At 44.5% G+C, this 23,580-nt stretch overlaps 1 protein-coding gene across 6 annotated transcripts in view; it reads left to right on the top strand.

Moving 5' to 3' along the window:
• Positions 1-9,944: 9,944 nt before the first annotated feature.
• Positions 9,945-23,580, top strand: part of fat3 (FAT atypical cadherin 3) — a 334,300-nt gene continuing 320,664 nt past the window's right edge. For 3 of the 6 annotated variants that reach the window (XM_031897341.1, XM_031897340.1, XM_031897339.1), the window contains exon 1: positions 9,945-10,494. The gene's annotated coding sequence lies outside the window, so the exon portion shown is untranslated. The remainder of the gene's footprint in view (positions 10,495-23,580) is intronic. The other 3 variants (XM_031897342.1, XM_031897343.1, XM_031897344.1) reach the window with 1 other exon arrangement.

The following is a 23,580-nucleotide window of genomic DNA, read 5'->3' as shown; positions in this document are numbered from 1 at the left end:
GGCAGAACAGCCCTATTGGGTTTATTTAATGGTTAAATGATTCCCTTTTCTCTGTAATAATAAAACAGTACCTGTACTTGATCCCAACTAAGATATAATTACCCCTTATTGGGGGCAGAACAGCCCTATTGGGTTTATTTAATGGTTAAATGATTCCCTTTTCTCTGTAATAATAAAACAGTACCTGTACTTGATCCCAACTAAGATATAATTACCCCTTATTGGGGGCAGAACAGCCCTATTGGGTTTATTTAATGGTTAAATGATTCCCTTTTCTCTGTAATAATAAAACAGTACCTGTACTTGATCCCAACTAAGATATAATTACCCCTTATTGGGGCAGAACAGCCCTATTGGGTTTATTTAATGGTTAAATGATTCCCTTTTCTCTGTAATAATAAAACAGTACCTGTACTTGATCCCAACTAAGATATAATTACCCCTTATTGGGGGCAGAACAGCCCTATTGGGTTTGTTTAATGGTTAAATGATTCCTTTTTCTCTGTAAAAAACCCCAGGTCCTGAGCATTCTGAATAATCCCATACCTGTACTGGTATTTGGGATTATGATGTAATATTCAAGGAAACCCAATACAGCATCATTGTACAGAGTACAGAGGGACCATTAATTGATACTCTATTACAATGTATATGTATGAATCAGTTCCTCTCCCTCAACGTTTTGGGGCCCCTACATAGATTTGGTTGGGGCTCACTAAGCATTGCTATCCCAACTAACATCCTTTACAGTTTCAGGTTCCATTGAGCCAAGCGGAATTTCAAAGGATCCAATGGCTTAACCAGAAGGTACTGGGGACCTAATGCAAAATTAATGGAGGGCCTCCAGAGATGACCTCTGTTTCACAAAAACATATTGAAGCTGTTCATCAGTGAGGGGCCCCTACTGGGCCCTCCCAAACATTTAATAGGGTCTGATTCTGCTATTTGTTAACCTCTGCCCTTTAATGAGCCAAACATCTGATTGTGAGCTGCAGGTCTCAGTGTGTGTGTGTGCAATGGAAAGAGGCGGTACAGGAGGGAGGGTGGGGGTGCCAGGGGCAACTATGATAAGGACCACCGCACAGTAGACCACTCCAGCAGCCCTGGTGTGTCTGATTGTGTATATGTAGCTGTAATACAAGCGGGGTTGGACTGGGGTGTGCGAGGCCTATAGGGGCTGCTATCCTAGGGACCCCCTCATCCCCCCTCTTGGACCAATGTGCAAAATGTGACCAATGGGGCCAACGTGCAAAAATGCATTTATTTTGCACTTCACACGCAGCAGCAATTATTGTGAAATTCTAAAGGAATTGGTAAAAAAACTAATTTTGGTACAAAAACTATTCTCTTGGGCTTTAGAATGTTTAAATGTTATTGTTTAGTAGCTTGAAGGGGTACTCCAACATACAGAAGAAACCCCAGGGCCCCAGCATTCCAGATCTTTTATTTCATAGCCTGTTCTTAGCAGTCTATTGATGGAGAAGCCAATGGAATGAAATTCTAGAATAACCCAACACCCAGCCCTAGGACGGAGCGAGGGAATTCTCCATACATTCCTCCCTACGTTGGTGCTGAGGACCAACAGGCTCAAAGCGTTACTCAGAAGCGCTCTGGGGATAGCCGCCATGTGTTTACGCCACTCACGGAATGTTTTGACATCTTTCTACTCACATTTCCTTTCACCTTTCCCATTTCCCACCCCCCTCCCCTCGCTGCCAGCCTCCCTGATATTTCTCATTATGTCTGAGTGTCTGACAAATCAGTCTGGCCGGCTCCCTTGGGATATGTTTTCCCCTAATTCCATGGAATACACAGCTGGTTCATATCTATTGTTCTCTAAATTATGGCACAGTGCAGCCCAAGGAAATTCCTTTGGGGCACATAACCCCTTAGCGGAACCTTTACTACACGGGACGTAGTATCTGTCACACGTGATCCGGCCCATGACCAAGCGCATGTAGGCGGCTAAATTGGCCGCTCACATCTACACACTGAATTAAATGAGCTCACATCACCCATAAAACCTTCCCCAACATGCCAATTATTCTGCCACCACCACAATCCATTTAATGGCTTTCATCTAAAGGGTCTGTCCCTCCCCAGTCAATAAATTAAAGGGGAATAAAGAAGTAATGCTGTGTTTGTGAACATCAAAAGCCTGGGCTTTGATTTGATTTGTTACAGACAAACCTTATAGCGAGTGGGGTTGTTAGGAAATCCTAGTAATCAGATTAAAGGTATGATTGGGCAGTCGCGTAGCCGGAGTGCATGGAGCTCCTCTGAGCCAGCTGAGACTTTCCATGGCCGTGGTGTAATTATGTGATAGTTCAGTTGCCAAGCAACCGTATCATTGTACACTACATGGGCCCTTGGCTTCTGATAAAAGAGGGAACCGGCTTTGGACAAGGGACCCCTAAGGTTGTAATCTTTCTGCTGTTACCATTAGACCATTAGAACAAAATATAGGCTCTAAATAGCGATGCTCCAACAGTGGCCCCCTTGAAGGCCTTGGGGTCTTGTTCATATACTGTAGGAAAGCATTATTGTATAAACCAATAGGTCCAAGAATATCTAGAGGAGCAAATCTCATCCTTGTTGACCTACAACGTAGGCTTTTAGGAGTATCTAGAAGAGCAAATAACGATTGAGTCATGATATCACCCTAAACACCTTTCAGTCTGAGCACCCGTGCCACTGGCCCAGCCCTATAGTTTGGGAGCCACTGCAAATTGGAATTTTCATATCTACCGTCTAATACTGAGTTGCCTAATGCTACCACATTACCCAAAGGTCCAGGTAGGGTTATCAGTGATTTCCCAAAGATATATGTAGTCATTATTGGGAGATTTTTTTTTACCTATAGGTAAAGCATGGTGGTACTCTGGTTGTAACTCCTGACCCCATGCCCAGGCACAGCTTAGTAGGTTGGACCACTATTTTTTATCTCATCCCATCCCAAAACATAAGGGTAATGGGTTTGGCATGGGTCTCCGATTGCCCATACCTTATAACCTCCAGGTGGTCTCCATCTGAGAATGAATTCCAGTTCAACTCCATAGTTCAGGAGATGTGTCCATGCTTGAGATGTAAAGCAGTAGGCTTAAGGGTCAGCCATACTCTGTTGACTCATTCAGGATAGTTTGGAATTTCCACCAGCAGCAGCCCTTATCCTATCTAGAACTTATTGGGTCTTCAAAGTCAAATCATTTTAGGTTTTTTGTTTATATACTGAAGCCACCAACAGTCTCAGAGTTTGCTTCCTCTGTAGTTACACCCTTGGCAGAAGCTGTATGCAGAGGGGGTACAATTGGGCATCCCAAGGGCAGCAGTGGTGGGACTAGAAATGTTCTTGGAGCAATCAGGAAAGAAAGCAACACTAGGGTCCTTGTTCTTATTTACTACCTCAAACCGAATATATTTATTGTTTTTATGGTTGACTTTCCTTGAATGGAGATCCACCTCGGGTTCAGTAGGTTATGGTGACCAAGATGGTTCAACGTGAAATGCTTAGTTCTGGTTGTGGCCTAAGGAAGGTTGTAGCTAGCCAACCTTGGATACAATGGCAGCTTTGGCAAGACTGAAACTGTAAGTAACAAATTCATAGAAACTAGAGGTAGAGATGGGGTCATGAAATTAAATAGAATTTTCTATCTGATGGTGAAACTCTCATAGATTCACTTCCTAAATGAAGGTAGAAATAAAGGTACAACAGCCTTTTTATTCATCGACTCAGTGACAAGCCTTTGTTTCTTGCCTACCCAACATTTCTCTTGCTGCCTGTCATTTATCTATGAGCGCCGGTGCAAGTGTGAATCCCATTGCTCTGTAATTGGAGGGTGGGGGCGTTGGCTTTGGAATTGTGATTTCTGTCATCTTTTATTTATGACGTGTCAGGCCGTTCCTGTGCGGTGGGAGGCTGGGGCTTTGCGTTAGATTATAGCCCTGATGGCTACACGATAGAAAATACCCTTTGACCTGATCCTAGACAGTCATATCTGGCCCTATCATCATCTTCATCGTGGTTTTACACATGAGCGACTGAAAGTCACACCAAGGGGTCCCTCAAAGCATTTTACACCTTCAGTGCATTTGGGTCCTGACAAAGGGTACCAAACTCTGTCCCCCCCAAAAATTGTGAATAGACTGCTCCTTTGTATAATGAACTTTGTGCATTTATTTGATTAGCTATGTAGAATTGATATAAGCATCCAGGCAAGAAGCTGGCCATACAGGGGGCAATAAAAGCTGCCAACGTGGCTCCTCCACAGGGTCAGACTGGGCCGGCAGGACATTGGGGAAAAAACCCTGTGGCAGGTCTGCCACCTATGCCGCTGGGCAGGGGGCGGGCAGTGATGTCAGAGGGGCAGGGAAGAGGCGGGGCTGTGACACCACGGAACGGGGAAGAGACAGGGCCGCAACATTATTGGGTGGGGCTATGACCGCACTGGTTCAGAAGCTTATTGCCCATATGTGGGACCCTCAGGGAATCAGTTTCTAGCTGATAATCATCTACACACTGATCAAGCAGATTTGAAAACCCATTGGACAAGGAACTGGAACTGAATTACTAACCATAGTTTCATGTCTGGGAGATGTTATTGCTTAGTAAAACCCAAACAACAGTTCTGCCATTTTTTCCTGATTTGGCCACAAGAGGCACTGTTCTTCTCTTTAGTATTCTCCTTTATTATTATTATTAACATTTATTTATAAAGCGCCAACATATATATATATATATATATATATATATATATATATATATATGTATATCTCTATATTTATATATATATACATATATTTATAAAGTGCTACTTATGTACCCAGCACTGTACAGTAGAATACATTAATACAAACAGGGGGTTATTAAGATAATAATAGATAAATACACAGTATAACAATAAATACAAATAAATACAAGATACAGTTGCAATAAGATAAGAGTCAAAGACACAAGAGGATGGAGGTCCCTGCCCCGTAGAGCTTACAATCTATATAGTAATGCAAAGATATATGTATTCCACAGTGCTTTACAGAGACTATATATATAATTCCCACCAGTTTCTGCCCCAGTGGAGCTTACAATCTAAAGTCCCAATGATATTTAACTTGCCTGTATGTTTTTGGAGGGTGGGAGGAAATTAGGGTACCCGGAGGAAACCCCCACAGACATGGGGAGAGAATATTCAGACTTTGCAGTAAGTTTTAAATAAAAATTAAAATTGTATCCCAAAAATCACAACCTAATTTGCCTCCACCCCCATCCACTGCCTAGAGCCCCAAGGGGAAGCACTGCTGCACAGTAAGGATCTTTATTTCCTTGTGACATGGATACTGGATACGTTCTAAGCTTTTCCCCTCGACAAAATGAAAAACGACCCTAGACCTTAATTGACAGCGGGAGCTTCATTTGTTGTCGCTGCGTAATCTTGAAGTTGCGCTACCACCGGGTGCGTCAGACTGGGATTTAATTCATATGAGAGATGACCTGTGTAGCAGCGGGCTCCGGGGCCCCAACATAACAAAGCGATTTATTTGTGTGTGTGTCTCAAGATTGCGTTGTAAATTATTGATTGATGAGCCGGTGCCATTAATGCGTAGCCGGGAGCAGGGTGCATTGATTGGCCGGCCAGCTCCCCCTGCCTACACTATATTATAGCTCTGATAGATGGGGGCATAGGTGCATTCATTGTGTGGCCTTGTTACTCCCAATAAAAAAACATGGCTGCAGATTTAGGCTCAGGGGGTTCCACAAAGCATCACAGGGACCCATTGGGTGGCTTATGGGTGCAACCAGGGGTATAAGTTCAGAGAAAGCAGGGGATCCCCTGTGTAGGGAGCCCAGTAAGGTCCTAATTAGGGATGCACCGAATCCAGAATTCGGTTTGGAATTCGGCATTGATTTGCCCTTTTTCCAGCAGGATTTGGATTCAGCCAAAGCCACGATCCTGGCTGAACTGAATCCAAATTCCATTCAATATTCGGCCGAATCCGAATAGTGGATTTGGTGGAACCCTAGTCCTAATTAATGTGAAATTTCAATACATCTTGGGAAAATTGGTCAAATTAGCAATATTTTGGGGCCCACTAACATCTAATTACCCCACTGGATTCAACTACAATGGGCATATTATATTCAGGGTTGGACTGGGACGCCGGGAAAAAACCTGGTGGGTCCCGGAGGGCCAGACTGACCCTTGCCGGCGCTCCCCTGGCTGACAGTTCTCTCCCTGATGCGTTAAACTTATGCATACTCAGGGGAGGACGTTGGGTGGGGGACCCTACGGGGGGCTAGGGAGGCTCAGCGGGGGCCCTTGAGGGGGGGGTTAGGGGGTGCGGGGGATGTGCCTGGTGGGCCCTGCACCCCCCAGTCCGACCCTGATTTTATTAAGTATAATAACTGGCTCTATTGTATTGCAACCAGCGGTGTAACAAGTCAGCGCTCAAAGGGGCCCGGCGACAGACGCTCAGTGCACCAAACCTTTATCCCACCTGTGCGGCTGGGGAAGGGGAATTTTTTTAAAATATTTTTTAAATGTACTTCCAAACTATAGAGGAAACACACCCTGTGGTCTGGGTCCCCTGCGGGATCTGCTTATTGCACGTGAGGGGATGCTGGGAGTTGTAGTTTAAGAACAGCTATAGGGCTCCATCCCTCCCCCCACCCCCAGATGCAAGGATAAATGTAGATTGATGGGGAATAGATTGTGAAATTGCTTTTAAAGCCAGACCCACCAACAGCTCAGGGAGGGGGGTCCTGGCCGCACAGATAAGGTTAATGGCGTTCGGCACAATGAGGGGCAAGGAGGGAGAAATCAATAATTTAAGCCAAGCAAGGAGACACAGATAACTGCAATGATACAGCAGCTGGGACATGGGGGGGGGGGGGGGAGCTGCCATAGGAATTACTGGCCAGTAGCTATCCCCCTATATAGAACTTATTACATTTATTAGCCACTAGGAATAAAGGCAGTGGGAATGTTAATAGCGGCAGGAAGGAATGCTCAGGGATCCGTGTCCCTTATACATATCCCCCCCCCGGCTGTAATTGAGCTCCAGTTTCCCTGCAAGCAATTGCCTATTTCTGCTGTTATTGTATTATTCAAATTGCCTGTATGTTCAGCTGTTCCCCTGTATTTCCAAACACTTGTCCCCAGTCATGTGTTGCCTCTAAAAACATGAGAGTGTGCGGCCCCCACCACCAACGAAAATAATCCCCATTGTTTTTTGCCATTAAAGCGATTCTGTGAATGTGTCTGGGGGTTAGTGTCACCTTGCGCTCAGTGTGCTGGGTGCGTTACTACTTGGTTTCATTGGATACTAATAACAGCGCTACAGCCTGCGGGGTACTCTGGCACTACTACTGCTTGTACCCCGTGTGTGTGTGTGCTGGGTATACTGGGTGTACTGGGAAATATAACCCTCAGTGTGCCCCCTAGAGCACATATCCACCTGCACCCCATTCATTTCTTCATACATATCCACCCTGCACCCCTTTATATGTTCCATACACCAGCTATCCAGCCTGCGCCCCTTTATATGTTCCATACAGCAGATATCCAGCCTGCACCCCTTTATATGTTCCATACAGCAGATATCCAGCCTGCACCCCTTTATATGTTCCATACAGCAGATATCCAGCCTGCACCCCTTTATATGTTCCATACAGCAGATATCCAGCCTGCGCCCCTTTATATGTTCCATACAGCAGATATCCAGCCTGCGCCCCTTTATATGTTCCATACAGCAGATATCCAGCCTGCACCCCTTTATATGTTCCATACAGCAGATATCCAGCCTGCGCCCCTTTATATGTTCCATACAGCAGATATCCAGCCTGTGCCCCTTTATATGTTCCATACAGCAGATATCCAGCCTGCACCCCTTTATATGTTCCATACAGCAGATATCCAGCCTGCACCCCTTTATATGTTCCATACAGCAGCTATCCAGCCTGCACCCCTTTATATGTTCCATACAGCAGATATCCACCCTGCACCCCTTTATATGTTCCATACAGCAGCTATCCAGCCTGCACCCCATTATATGTTCCATACAGCAGCTATCCAGCCTGCACCCCTTTATATGTTCCATACAGCAGATATCCAACCTGCACCCCTTTATATGTTCCATACAGCAGATATCCAGCCTGTGCCCCTTTATATGTTCCATACAGCAGATATCCATCCTGCACCCCTTTATATGTTCCATACAGCAGCTATCCAGCCTGCACCCCTTTATATGTTCCATACAGCAGATATCCAGCCTGTGCCCCTTTATATGTTCCATACAGCAGCTATGCACCCTGCACCCCTTTATATGTTCTATACAGCAGATATCCATCCTGCACCCCTTTATATGTTCCATACAGCAGATATCCAGCCTGCACCCCTTTATATGTTCCATACAGCAGATATCCATCCTGCACCCCTTTATATGTTCCATACAGCAGATATGCAGCCTGCACCCCTTTATATGTTCCATACAGCAGATATCCAGCCTGCACCCCTTTATATGTTCCATACAGCAGATATCCAGCCTGCACCCCTTTATATGTTCCATACAGCAGATATCCAGCCTGCACCCCTTTATATGTTCCATACAGCAGATATCCAGCCTGCACCCCTTTATATGTTCCATACAGCAGATATCCAGCCTGCACCCCTTTATATGTTCCATACAGCAGATATCCAGCCTGCACCCCTTTATATGTTCCATACAGCAGCTATCCAGCCTGCACCCCTTTATATGTTCCATACAGCAGATATCCAGCCTGCACCCCTTTATATGTTCCATACAGCAGATATCCAGCCTGCACCCCTTTATATGTTCCATACAGCAGCTATCCAGCCTGCACCCCTTTATATGTTCCATACAGCAGATATCCAGCCTGCACCCCTTTATATGTTCCATACAGCAGATATCCAGCCTGCACCCCTTTATATGTTCCATACAGCAGATATCCAGCCTGCACCCCTTTATATGTTCCATACAGCAGATATCCATCCTGCACCCCTTTATATGTTCCATAGAGCAGATATCCAACCTGCGCCCCTTTATATGTTCCATACAGCAGATATCCAGCCTGCACCCCTTTACATATTCAGTTAAGCAGATACCCACCCTGTACCCCTATACACGTCCCACAGGACACACACTCCTTGCTGCCCCCCTACATGTTCCATAGAGCAGACACGGACATTCTACCCTGCGACTCCCAGCTCCCCTGACTGTCAGAGTTTCGGTTGAAGTTTATCAGCAGCTAAAGGGTTACAAGCCGGACTTGCTTTGCCCACACACATCTCCCTCTCCCCTGCCCTGTGCCTCTCACACTGCGCTGGCCTATCGACTGCAGCAAAGCCAAACTCTGCAGGATGAAACTGGAATATGGCACAGCAGAACAGATAGTTAATATCACAGAAACCCCGTGTTCTAATGACATTTGTGATTAAAGGGCGTAGTAGAACCCAGATACACCTGCAGCACATTGCTTCACTGGAACCCACATACCTTGGGGCATATTTATCAAAGGCTGAGAATAGAATTCCCTGCAGGGGGGACCTGCCCAGCTGGCCGGGGGTATTTGGGGGCATATTTTTTCCAAAGGGTAGAAATTCCCAATAGTAGCGCATAGAGAGCTGCGACATTCCCCACGTTGATAAATCTCTCCTTGGTTTCTGGTTTATACAGTAACGATGCGAATGAATAATATTTACAGTGCAGATGTACATAGCTGTGTGTATATAAATATATATATATGTGTGAGGGAATGGCAAGCTGTACCCGCCTGGCATTGCTCAGCAGCCTGGGGTGGGGGGGGGTGCAATGGAATTCTACAAGTTCCTGCGCTCAGAGCCCAGTGTGTGAGTACAGGGGACCCCGGGGGCTTCTCCCTATTGGCTGAGGCTCTGGAGAAGGGTCTGGAAAGTGGATTTCACTCTTTGGCCACTTTGCTTGGCCCCTTTTCTCCTTCTTTTATGTCTCGGGGATGGGAATTCCAGGCTCTGCCCCTCGGTACTAGCGCTCCCAACTCCTCACAGCATTGTCTCAGCACTCATTCTATATGTGTGTCACATCCCAGCCCCTTCTCCCCTTCTCCTCCTCCTCCTCCTCCTCCCATGCTGCCCTTCCCCCAGCCTTCACTCTGCCCCAGCTCCAATTCACATTTTCCCCCATAGCACATGAGTAAGGTGACGGCAAGTTTCCCAAGCAGCCTGTCCCCCACTGACAACTTAACTGCCCCCTTTACCAGCTTGGGGGGCAAAGCCTGACGCTTTCTATTTTTTGGCATTATTTTTTTTTTTCCTATTTATTGGTTTGAAGTAAAATGCTGCGGAGCTAAGTGAGCTTGGTGGGTTCTATTCTGGTTACCTTGGTAGCGTATAGCTGGAGGATGGAGGGGCTTGACTGAGAGGTTTTGCGGAGGCAATTCTGCCCCATAGAGGATGTGCACTCATGGCTTGGACATTAGGGTCTGTCACTTACAGTAGTGCCAAGGTAAGTGCCATACTATATTGTGTGTCCCATTGCTGTACCCCTACTATATTGTGTGTACCATTGCCGTACCCCTACTATATTGTGTGTACCATTGCCGTACCCCTACTATATTGTGTGTACCATTGCCGTACCCCTACTATATTGTGTGTACCATTGCCGTACCCCTACTATATTGTGTGTCCCATTGCCGTACCCCTTCTATATTGTGTCCCATTGCTGTACCCCTACTATACAGTGTGTCCCATTGCTGTACCCCTACTATACAGTGTGTCCCATTGCTGTACCCCTACTATATTGTGTGTCCCATTGCTGTACCCCTACTATACAGTGTGTCCCATTGCTGTACCCCTACTATATTGTGTGTCCCATTGCCGTACCCCTACTATACAGTGTGTCCCATTGCTGTACCCCTACTATATTGTGTGTCCCATTGCTGTACCCCTACTATATTGTGTGTCCCATTGCCGTACCCCTACTATATTGTGTGTCCCATTGTCGTACCCCTACTATATTGTGTGTCCCATTGCCGTACCCCTACTATATTGTGTGTCCCATTGCCGTACCCCTATTATATTGTGTGTCCCATTGCCGTACCTACACTATATAAAGTGCTGCGGAATATGTTGGAGCTTTATAAATACATGTTCATAATATTAATAATAATATATTGTATATCCCATTGCCGTACCCATACTGTGCTTGATCTCCAGTAGCCATTTATTTATAGGCTTGTTGCAATGTTTGCAGTTTCCAAGGTCCTGATTCCTTAACTACCCTATTTAGGCTGTATATATGGATTATTTATGTATATATATATATATATATATATATATATATATATATAGGTATAAGTTTATGCTTTTTTATATAACTATATAACTGTGCACATATATTTGTATTCTTTAAATACACACCCACTCTGCTTAGAAGACAGGATCAACAGCAAGTGTGACTGTAAAATCAAAAAATGTGTATGTAGTGTACAGAATAAGAGATTGAACTACAACTCCCAGAATTCCCTTGAAAGTTAAAAGGAATAGTGACATTTTTCAATTTTTGTGACATTTCTATAGTGTGGGTATATATATATATATATAGTGTGTCAGGCGACACACAAAGAGCCGGTTGCAGGTCACTAGGCTGAATCATTCATTGTCGGCGGCTATTGAGCCAATATTTGTCCAGATGGAAGCCATCAGGCTACCTGGGCTTCTGTTTTGACCGATTAGCCATAGCGCTATACAGAGCAGATTTGCTGTTACTGAACTACATCTCCCATCATGCACTGACCTTGGAAGAGTGCTGGGAGTTGTTGCCTTAGGAAAAAAGACAGGAGTTGTGTTTAAATGTGCCTCCTTAATAGAGGCAGGCTGAATCCACATCCTGCATGGTTAGAAGGCAACCCATGTACATGCCTATTGCATGGCTGCACAGAAACCAGCATAGCCTGCAGCGCGCATTTCAATTCATTGCTAATTAGCCGGGCAGAATGCAGAATGAGGTGCAGCCCTTGTTGTGGTTCAGCAGCGGCCGATTTATTCCTGGAGCTGCTTCTCGTTTGTGGTTAGGTAATTGCTTTGAAGTTTACATGACGGATGGATAATGTGACTCCTCGGCTCCAAACTGAATTTAGATTGCAAGCTCTTGTGTCCAGGTGCTATTTATATTCTGTGAACCTATTGGCTACATATAAATATATATATATATATATATGATGAGTAACAAGTTTCATTTTTGTGCAATTATATGCATCTTCCGCCAGCGAGGATAGCGTTACAGGCTGCAGCAGGCTATTAACCCTTTCTGTGGGCACTACTTTCATTAGGAGTCTGTTTGCTCTCACTCACTGCCAGCCGAGGGGGGCTGAATGCGCACAAAGCAGGTGTAGGTTTTCAGGATTAGTGTCTTGCTCCCATTCACTTCCGTCCTGTTATGGGGAATGAGCAGTTTGCTTTTCGGCTATGATGTAAAGTCTGGTATTCTGAGACAATCTGAATTTTTGAAATAAAATACATTGTATTTAACTGCTGTCTGGTTGCTAAGATCCAACTGACTCTAGCAACCAGGCAGTGGCTTAAAGAGGCGGTTTGTCCTTAAATGAACTTTTTGGCTACATTCGATCTACATTTTTTATTATTTCAGCAACTGGTTGCTAGGAACCAATTTACCATAGCAACCAGGAAGGGAGATTGGAAAATGAATAGGGGAGGGACGGAGTAGAAAAAATAAAAATTGTACAGGTTTGGGATCCCTTATCTGGAAACCTGTTATCCAGAAAGCTCCGAATTACGGAAAGCCCGTCTCCCATAGACTCCATTTTAATCAAAGAATTCAGAATTTTAAAACTGATTTCCTTTTTCTCTGTAATAATAAATCAGTACCTTGTAATTGATCCGAACTAAGTTTAATTAACGTTTTATTGATTTTTTTTAGTAGACTGAAGGTATGGAAATCCAAATTACGGAAAGACCCGTTATCCAGAATACCCTTGGTCCCGAGCATTCTGGATAATGGGTCCTATACCTGTAATGGTAACAATAAAATTGTAGCCTCACATAGGTTTTTTGGCTGCCGGGGTCAGTGACCCCCCCCCCCCCCCCCCATTGGAAAGCTGGAAAGGGGCACAAGAGGAAGGCAAATAATTTAAAGGTCTATAAAAGGAAGACCAATTGAAAAGTAAAAAAAAAAGAGGACATTCTATAACATACGAAAACATGAGCTTAATGGTGAGCTATTGGTTTTCAAAGCAAATACCCCTTGCAGCCTACTGCTGACTCCTCGGCTGAGGATTCTGGGTAATGTAGTCCCACCCCAGCTGCTGAGACACAGTATAACTATCCTTGCAGTATAGCAAATATACTCTATAGAGTTCCACCACTGGGCTGGCCTATCCCTACCCTACAGAATGCTACAATAGAAAGGTCCATAAGCGCATTAGAGCTTGCAATCTAAATGAGACGCCGGCTTGTCGGTGCAGATGCTTTGCCAGCTCGGTGGGCATTGCTTTCCCTACGCAGCACGTGGGCTCAGCCAAACTTAGTAACCGTTGTTATTAAGCGCTTCTGACAGTTACACGCCTATCGCCATGGATACCGAGTAGCAGTGCAGTTTCACAAAGTGACATCTGTTGGGTGTAATACAGTGTGATAGAGACAGCCTTTGCCACTCTCTCTTTCATCTCTGTTCTTCATACCCTGAGGACATAAAATAAGATTTTATTCTTTATATTATGTCCCAAATCTGTTCCCCACTGAGTATCCCCAGAGCTTGGATTATTGGACATTACCTGCTTAAATAATGTATTCAGTTCTCAGTTGGGTCGCAGTCCTAAACAACGGATATCCTTGTAGAACATTTGCTGCTGTATTATAGTCTGTCAGTAGATGGCGCTGTAAGGCTCTTTGCATTAGCTACACTCAATAGGCCAGTTCTTTATATCCCGTGGTAGTGATGTAGGAATACATGTAAAGGATAAGGAAATCTATGATCTACAGAAGACACCTTATCTGGAAAAGCCCAGGTCCCGAGCCTTCTGGATAACAGGTCCCATCCCTGTATAAAGCCAGCTGTTATTGAGCTTCCAGCAAGTCTATGGGGAGGGGTTACAATCACATAATTAGCACACTATAGGGTTAATGTCTGCCTGTATGTGGTTGGGGTGCGAGAGAAAATCGGGGTACCCCATTTGTATGTATGTATGTATATCTTTATTTATAAAGTGCTACTTATGTACGCAGCGCTGTACAGTAGAATACATTAATACAAACTAGAGGTTATTAAGATAATAATAGATAAATACAAAGTATAACAATAAATACAAATAAATACAAGATACAGTTGCAATAATTTAAGAGTCAAAGACACAAGAGGATTGAGGCCCCTGCCCCGCAGAGCTTACAATCTATATATAATCTACATTTAGCATGAAATCTCTATGCTAGTGCAACGGGGGGGCGCTATGATGAAACAGCGTGCCGCGGATAATGCGCCCCATAAACACTGGGATTAACAGTTGCCGTAAGAGGAATTAGGTTATGCACAAAGGGTGCCAAGAGAAACACGTTGCTCGGTGTTATAGCGTGTGTATCCACAGAAACAGATTGTGTGCGAGGAGCAGCACCCATGGGGCTCGGGGGTTCCCTGGCGATTACGCGCAGTACCAACATAGTCATTCCATTCTCCCGGGGCGCCCGTATGGGAAACATAACAGGTTGGGGGCCTTAACCTGCCTACGTATTCAGGGGCCTTTATTTGCTGATGAATTGTGAGCCTTTTGGTACTTAGTTTACTCCTGTATATGTTCTAATGCTCTGATTGGTCATTGCACCTAAATTTTATACATGTTCTTTCTCTTTTGAGATAATGTACATAGGAAGGGAGTAATAATTGTATTTGGGGAGGGTAATAAAAGGCATTTTCTACACTCCAAAACTTACTACTACATGGCAGTATAAATACAGGGCAGGGTAAATGTAGTGTCAGTTCCATGTATAATACCCCAGAACACAAGGCAGATAAATACAGTGCTAATTCCATGTATAATACCCCAGAACACATGGTAGTATAAATACAGTGCCAATTCCATGTATAATACCCCAGAACACATGGTAGTATAAATACAGTGCCAATTCCATGTATAATACCCCAGAACCCACAGCAGGATAAATACAGTGCCAATTCCATGTATAATACCCCAGAACACAAGGCAGATAAATACAGTGCCAATTCCATGTATAATACCCCAGAACCCACAGCAGGATAAATACAGTGCCAATTCCATGTATAATACCCCAGAACCCACAGCAGGATAAATACAGTGCCAATTCCATGTATAATAACCCAGAACACAGGGCAGGATAAATACAGTGCCAATTCCATGTATAATACCCCTGAACACACAGCAGGATAAATACACTGCCAATTCCATGTATAATACCCCAGAACACACAGCAGATAAATACAGTGCCAATTCCATGTATAATACCCCAGAACACACAGCAGGATAAATACAGTGCCAATTCCATGTATAATACCCCAGAACCCACAGCAGGATAAATACAGTGCCAATTCCATGTATAATACCCCTGAACACACAGCAGGATAAATACAGTGCCAATTCCATGTATAATACCCCAGAACACACAGCAGATAAATACAGTGCCAATTCCATGTATAATACCCCTGAACACAGGGCAGGATAAATACAGTGCCAATTCCATGTATAATACCCCAGAACCCACAGCAGGATAAATACAGTGCCAATTCCATGTATAATACCCCAGAACACAGGGCAGGATAAATACAGTGCCAATTCCATGTATAATACCCCAGAACCCACAGCAGGATAAATACAGTGCCAATTCCATGTATAATACCCCAGAACCCACAGCAGGATAAATACAGTGCCAATTCCATGTATAATACCCCAGAACCCACAGCAGGATAAATACAGTGCCAATTCCATGTATAATACCCCAGAACCCACAGCAGGATAAATACAGTGCCGATTCCATGTATAATACCCCAGAACCCACAGCAGGATAAATACAGTGCCAATTCCATGTATAATACCCCAGAACCCACAGCAGATAAATACAGTGCCAATTCCATGTATAATACCCCAGAACCCACAGCAGGATAAATACAGTGCCAATTCCATGTATAATACCCCAGAACCCACAGCAGGATAAATACAGTGCCAATTCCATGTATAATACCCCAGAACACAGGGCAGGATAAATACAGTGCCAATTCCATGTATAATACCCCAGAACCCACAGCAGGATAAATACAGTGCCAATTCCATGTATAATACCCCAGAACCCACAGCAGGATAAATACAGTGCCAATTCCATGTATAATACCCCAGAACCCACAGCAGGATAAATACAGTGCCAATTCCATGTATAATACCCCAGAACACACAGCAGGATAAATACAGTGCCATTTCCATGTATAATACCCCAGAACCCACAGCAGATAAATACAGTGCCAATTCCATGTATAATACCCCAGAACCCACAGCAGGATAAATACAGTGCCAATTCCATGTATAATACCCCAGAACACACAGCAGATAAATACAGTGCCATTTCCATGTATAATACCCCAGAACCCACAGCAGATAAATACAGTGCCAATTCCATGTATAATACCCCAGAACCCACAGCAGGATAAATACAGTGCCAGTTCCATGTATAATACCCCAGAACCCACAGCAGGATAAATACAGTGCCAATTCCATGTATAATACCACAGAACACAGGGCAGGGTAAATACAGTGCCAGTTTCATGTACAATAACCCCAACATTCATATCCTATTTCCACGTTGTTCAGGCCCGGGGGCTGTTTCAGATGGGTCCACTAGGAGCCGGGGTGCAAGGCAATCACAACATTTGCGCCCCCTTAATAACAGGCCTTGGAGTAAGGAGAATGAAGGTGGAAGCCATATTTATAGCATCTGTTAATATAATTAGCCGAACCCTAATAAAGCTGAATCCCCCCCCCCAGCCCCCCGGTAAGAAGAGGCTATGAGGTGCCGGGCTGTAAAATGAGGCTAACCCGCTGTAAAACGCGAGGAGTAGTTCTAGCAGGGAAGTCTTGGCACACGCGTCATCAATATTTATTTGGCTTCCCCAGCGGTTGTACAGTAAGGATCAGCCATAAATCCTCACCCCCGGCTTTACACTAGCGCCCCATTGTTTGCAGCCCAACAGCATACTTACTCTTTTTATTTTACTAATCTGTATATGTTTATAGAATAATATGGGTGGGAGCTGCCTTCTTTTTTAAATTCCCAATTTTGCAGGGAGGTCCCTTTAAGACGCAGAAGGGGGTCAGGCCTGATCTTGAAAGGGGGATTTATTTACTAAACTGAAGGGGTTTTTTTTTCTCCCTGTGGGAATGCAACCCTACACCCTGCCTGGTGTTTGCACAGAGTCACTAGCCATTCTTACTAATGAATAGCCAATGGGTTAGTGCAGGTCACCTGATGAAGACTGAGACTGAAGCAGCCGGTTGGACACTAACGAGGGGGAGGGGCAGCGTAACAGTTAATAATTAAAGAAAAGGGTAACTCTCTGCACTGATTTGGCATTAATTACAGTATAGGGCTCACTTTAAATATTGTGCCTATAGGGCAGCGGGTCACTTTGGGCATAGCAGTGGCATAAATACAGGCAAATTTCCTCTGTAGGGGGTGACCTGTGAATTCACCCGGGGAGGGCAAATTGCAGGGTGATACTGGCAGGTTAACTGGTTCCTGATAAAAATGCTAAACCCTAGTGTATGTGTGAATGTGATAGGGCATTAGATTGTAAGCTCACTGGGGCAGGGACTGATGGAAATGTGATAGGGACCTTAGATTGTAAGCTCACTGGGGCAGGGGCTGATGGGAATGTGATAGGGACCTTAGATTGTAAGCTCCACTGGGACAGGGACTGATGGGAATGTGATAGGGCATTAGATTGTAAGCTCCACTGGGGCAGGGACTGATGGAAATGTGATAGGGACCTTAGATTGTAAGCTCACTGGGGCAGGGACTGATGGGAATGTGATAGGGACCTTAGATTGTAAGCTCACTGGGGCAGGGGCTGATGGGAATGTGATAGGGACCTTAGATTGTAAGCTCACTGGGGCAGGGACTGATGGGAATGTGATAGGGGCCTTAGATTGTAAGCTCACTGGGGCAGGGACTGATGGGAATGTGATAGGGACCTTAGATTGTAAGCTCCACTGGGGCAGGGACTGATGGGAATGTGATAGGGACCTTAGATTGTAAGCTCCACTGGGGCAGGGACTGATGGGAATGTGATAGGGACCTTAGATTGTAAGCTCCACTGGGGCAGGGACTGATGGGAATGTGATAGGGACCTTAGATTGTAAGCTCCACTGGGGCAGGGACTGATGGGAATGTGATAGGGACCTTAGATTGTAAGCTCCACTGGGGCAGGGACTGATGGGAATGTGATAGGGACCTTAGATTGTAAGCTCCACTGGGGCAGGGACTGATGGGAATGTGATAGGGACCTTAGATTGTAAGCTCCACTGGGGCAGGGACTGATGAGAATGTGATAGGGACCTTAGATTGTAAGCTCCACTGGGGCAGGGACTGATGGGAATGTGATAGGGACCTTAGATTGTAAGCTCACTGGGGCAGGGACTGATGGGAATGTGATTGGGACCTTAGATTGTAAGCTCACTGGGGCAGGGACTGATGGGAATGTGATAGGGAACTTAGATTGTAAGCTCCACTGGGGCAGGGACTGATGGGAATGGGATAGGGACCTTAGATTGTAAGCTCCACTGGGGCAGGGACTGATGGGAATGTGATAGGGACCTTAGATTGTAAGCTCACTGGGGCAGGGACTGATGGGAATGTGATAGGGACCTTAGATTGTAAGCTCACTGGGGCAGGGACTGATGGGAATGTGATAGGGACCTTAGATTGTAAGCTCACTGGGGCAGGGACTGATGGGAATGAGATAGGGACCTTAGATTGTAAGATCTACTGCAACAGGGACTGATGGGAATGTGATAGGGACCTTAGATTGTAAGCTCTACTGCAACAGGGACTAATGGAATAGGGACCTTAGATTGTAAGCTCTACTGCAGCAGGGACCAGCGCCAAGCCAAGCTGGTCCAGCACCCTAGGCAACCCGGGCAGGCAGCCCTCCCACCTGTCCCCCCTCCCCTCACGGGGTGCAATGCGTGAACAAGCGTGCACAGTCATGCTGAAGACGGGGGAGGGAAGTAGGTTGGGTGTGAGGAGGGCATGGGGCAGTGGGGCGACAAGGTTCTGGACTAGGTCCCTAGTTCTGGCCTGGCAGGGACTGATGGGAATGTGATTTGGACTGGGGCAAGGAATGTGAGGAATGATGAAAAAAAGTGCTATGTAATTTGGATACACAAAGAATAATAAATAATAATCTTTCCTTGTGTCATTGCAGTAACCGCCTGGTTGCTAGGGTGCCTAAGACCCTAGCAGCCAGGTAGCAGTTTAAATTCCAAACAGGAGAGCTGGAAAACAAAAGTATCTTAATGACTTTTCCTATAGACCCTACGGCCGGCATCGGGCTGAACTTCAAACTGAAGGGTTTATTTCTCCTTTACACTAGAAATTCCTCTCCGCACACCTCCCGCTCTTTGGGAAAGCTCTTTGGGAAAGCGGTCGCTTTTGGCCAATAAAAAGAAGGGGGTGGGGGGGCTGTACTTTCTGTCCATTAGATTATTCTCAGTACCCCGGGGAAGGGAAATTGCTGCTTTCATATATCAAAAAAAACCCCATGATTCAATCCCATAACCGACGGCGCTCTGTTCCTCGGCTCTAACTTATGTTAAGGACACTCGCGCCCATGTAATCCTCTCAATAAAAAAGCCGAGCGTGCCAAGATTGTGCATAAACGCTCCCATAGAGGAGGCACCGGCGTAATGAATCGCAGGCCCTTCCAGCCCCAAAGGAGTTAATTAAAACCCGAGATGGGGACGCGGGCAACAAAGCTTACACTCGCCGGCCCTTTCTGATAGCTGGTGGCAATGTGAGGAGCGGAGTGGAGCTTATTAGCACTTGAAAAGCAGATTCCCGGGGTGCGCTCGGAGGTGGCGGCGCTCGGAGAGGGCCAGGAATGAGCACCTATTGAAATCCTTTCAGCTGGAAAGTCTCTGCTGCACCGAGAGAAAGAGATGGTTACAGTAAGTATCTGCTCCTTTGCCATTAATAACTCTCCTGGCCACTTTAAAGGGCAACTAAAGCTCAACAAGGAATGTATATATGTATAACTTTATTTATAAAGCACCACAAGGGTACGCAGCGCTGTACAATCTTACAATATACACAATTACACACAGGGAGGGCAAGTGATATAATAAATAAATACAATATATATATATATATATATATATATATATAAGTGCCATGTGGTATGAGACACAGTAGGAAGGAGGTCCCTGCCCCGTAGAGCTTACAATCTAAGTGGTTGGGTAACATACAGGCACGACTGGAAGGTAAGAGGGCACTAGGTATGGGCATTTGCCCTTAAGCGCAGGACTGGGCAAAATAATGTCTTAGTGCTCTTAAAGAGAGTGGGTGAGTGTTCCCTACGGAGGGATTCAGGGATAGAGTTCCAGAGGCTAGAAATGTAGCATCTTTTTTTTTTTTTACCGCCCTGTGCTAATAAGGGATGCTGGGAGTTGTAGTTTTACAGCAGTTATAGGAGGACAGTTACAGTAATAATAATACCCTGCTAGCCGCCACTAGGGGGGTAGGTTGGCATGTATATTCATAGTAGGAGGAAGGGATGCGGGTATCAATTATACATTGTATTTCTTTCTGCTTGTAACAGTTTCCCAGTTTATTTAGTTCATGTTTGGAATGTTACTGGATTCATAATCCAGAAACCTGTTATTCAGAAAGCTCCGAATTACAGGTTATCTTGTACCTAGTACCTTGTACTTGATCCAAACTAAGATATAATTACCCCTTTTTGGGGCAGAACAGCCCTATTGGGTTTATTTAATGGTTAAATGATTCCCTTTTCTCTGTAATAATAAAACAGTACCTGTACTTGATCCCAACTAAGATATAATTACCCCTTATTGGGGCAGAACAGCCCTATTGGGTTTATTTAATGGTTAAATGATTCCCTTTTCTCTGTAATAATAAAACAGTACCTGTACTTGATCCCAACTAAGATATAATTACCCCTTATTGGGGCAGAACAGCCCTATTGGGTTTATTTAATGGTTAAATGATTCCCTTTTCTCTGTAATAATAAAACAGTACCTGTACTTGATCCCAACTAAGATATAATTACCCCTTATTGGGGCAGAACAGCCCTATTGGGTTTATTTCATGGTTAAATGATTCCCTTTTCTCTGTAATAATAAAACAGTACCTGTACTTGATCCCAACTAAGATATAATTACCCCTTATTGGGGCAGAACAGCCCTATTGGGTTTATTTAATGGTTAAATGATTCCCTTTTCTCTGTAATAATAAAACAGTACCTGTACTTGATCCCAACTAAGATATAATTACCCCTTATTGGGGCAGAACAGCCCTATTGGGTTTATTTAATGGTTAAATGATTCCCTTTTTCTCTGTAATAATAAAACAGTACCTGTACTTGATCCCAACTAAGATATAATTACCCCTTATTGGGGGCAGAACAGCCCTATTGGGTTTATTTAATGGTTAAATGATTCCCTTTTTCTCTGTAATAATAAAACAGTACCTGTACTTGATCCCAACTAAGATATAATTACCCCTTATTGGGGGCAGAACAGCCCTATTGGGTTTATTTAATGGTTAAATGATTCCCTTTTCTCTGTAATAATAAAACAGTACCTGTACTTGATCCCAACTAAGATATAATTACCCCTTATTGGGGGCAGAACAGCCCTATTGGGTTTATTTCATGTTTAAATTATTTTTTAGTAGCATTAAAGGTATGAAGATCCAAATTACGGAAAGACTCCTAATTTGGAAAATCCCCAGGTCCTGAGCATTCTGGATAACAGGTCCCAGCTGTACTAACATCTCCAGTAAGTGAGTCCTGGTTATAGTACCGAGGCTGCTAAACTGGACTGGATTCCTCTCCCTGTGTGTTGGATGGTGACACACTCGCTGCTGAAGCGCCAGGCAGACAAAGAGGCTTTTGGTGGCTTTTTGCTTTGAAGTCAATGTTTTGTGTTTGATTTGTGAACAAGCTGAATGGAAGCTGCTGTCTAGTAAACAACCCAAAGCCCATGCACAATAACGGGCCCTCCCGCCCCTCGTAAAGGGGAACCCTCCTGCCTGCCGAGAATGAGCACAAGTTCAGATATCAAGTCCAGGATATTTCTGCTCTGTGTGAGAAAATCTGTGTCTGATCCTTAGTGAAGTGAAACAACTACAGAATCCTAGGGTTTTGTCTGAATTTTACCCCAGAAATGTATGATATGTATAGAGAATAATGAGCCTCCTAATGTGAAACGCAGCCGTGTGCCTTTATATGGGCACAGAACCCCTCAGTGACTGCTAATATCCTTATCATTTACAGTAGGGGGTACATTATCCCTTATAGTACATGAGTGATACTCAGAGTTCCCTGTATAACTCAGCCTGCAGCCTTGTGCCTTTATATGGGCACAGAACCCCTCAGTGACTGCTAATATCCTTATCATTTACAGTAGGGGGTACATTATCCCTTATAATACATGAGTGATACTCAGAGTTCCCTGTATAACTCAGCCTGCAGCCTTGTGCCTTTATATGGGCACAGAACCCCTCAGTGACTGCTAATATCCTTATCATTTACAGTAGGGGGTACATTATCCCTTATAATACATGAGTGATACTCAGAGTTCCCTGTATAACTCAACCTTCAGCCTTGTGCCTTTATATGGGCACAGAACCCCTCAGTGACTGCTAATATCCTTATCATTTACAGTAGGGGGTACATTATCCCTTATAATACATGAGTGATACTCAGAGTTCCCTGTATAACTCAGCCTGCAGCCTTGTGCCTTTATATGGGCACAGAACCCCTCAGTGACTGCTAATATCCTTATCATTTACAGTAGGGGGTACATTATCCCTTATAATACATGAGTGATACTCAGAGTTCCCTGTATAACTCAGCCTGCAGCCTTGTGCCTTTATATGGTCACAGAACCCCTCAGTGACTTCTAATATCCTTATCATTTACAGTAGGGGGTACATTATCCCTTATAATACATGAGTGATACTCAGAGTTCCCTGTATAACTCAGCCTGCAGCCTTGTGCCTTTATATGGGCACAGAACCCCTCAGTGACTGCTAATATCCTTATCATTTACAGTAGGGGGTACATTATCCCTTATAATACATGAGTGATACTCAGAGTTCCCTGTATAACTCAGCCTGCAGCCTTGTGCCTTTATATGGGCACAGAACCCCTCAGTGACTGCTAATATCCTTATCATTTACAGTAGGGGGTACATTATCCCTTATAATACATGAGTGATACTCAGAGTTCAGATTATGTTCAGGCTCAGGTCGCAGTGTCGGTGTAACACAGTAACACAGTAACACAGTAACACACTCAAGTTGGGTTGATAAAATCAGA

This window comes from Xenopus tropicalis, chromosome 2 (genome assembly GCF_000004195.4).
Source record: "Xenopus tropicalis strain Nigerian chromosome 2, UCB_Xtro_10.0, whole genome shotgun sequence".
In the NCBI taxonomy this organism is placed as follows: Eukaryota; Metazoa; Chordata; class Amphibia; order Anura; family Pipidae; genus Xenopus; species Xenopus tropicalis.
The sequence above is the reverse complement of the archived record's forward strand: the minus strand, read 5'-3'. Positions and strand labels throughout refer to the sequence as shown.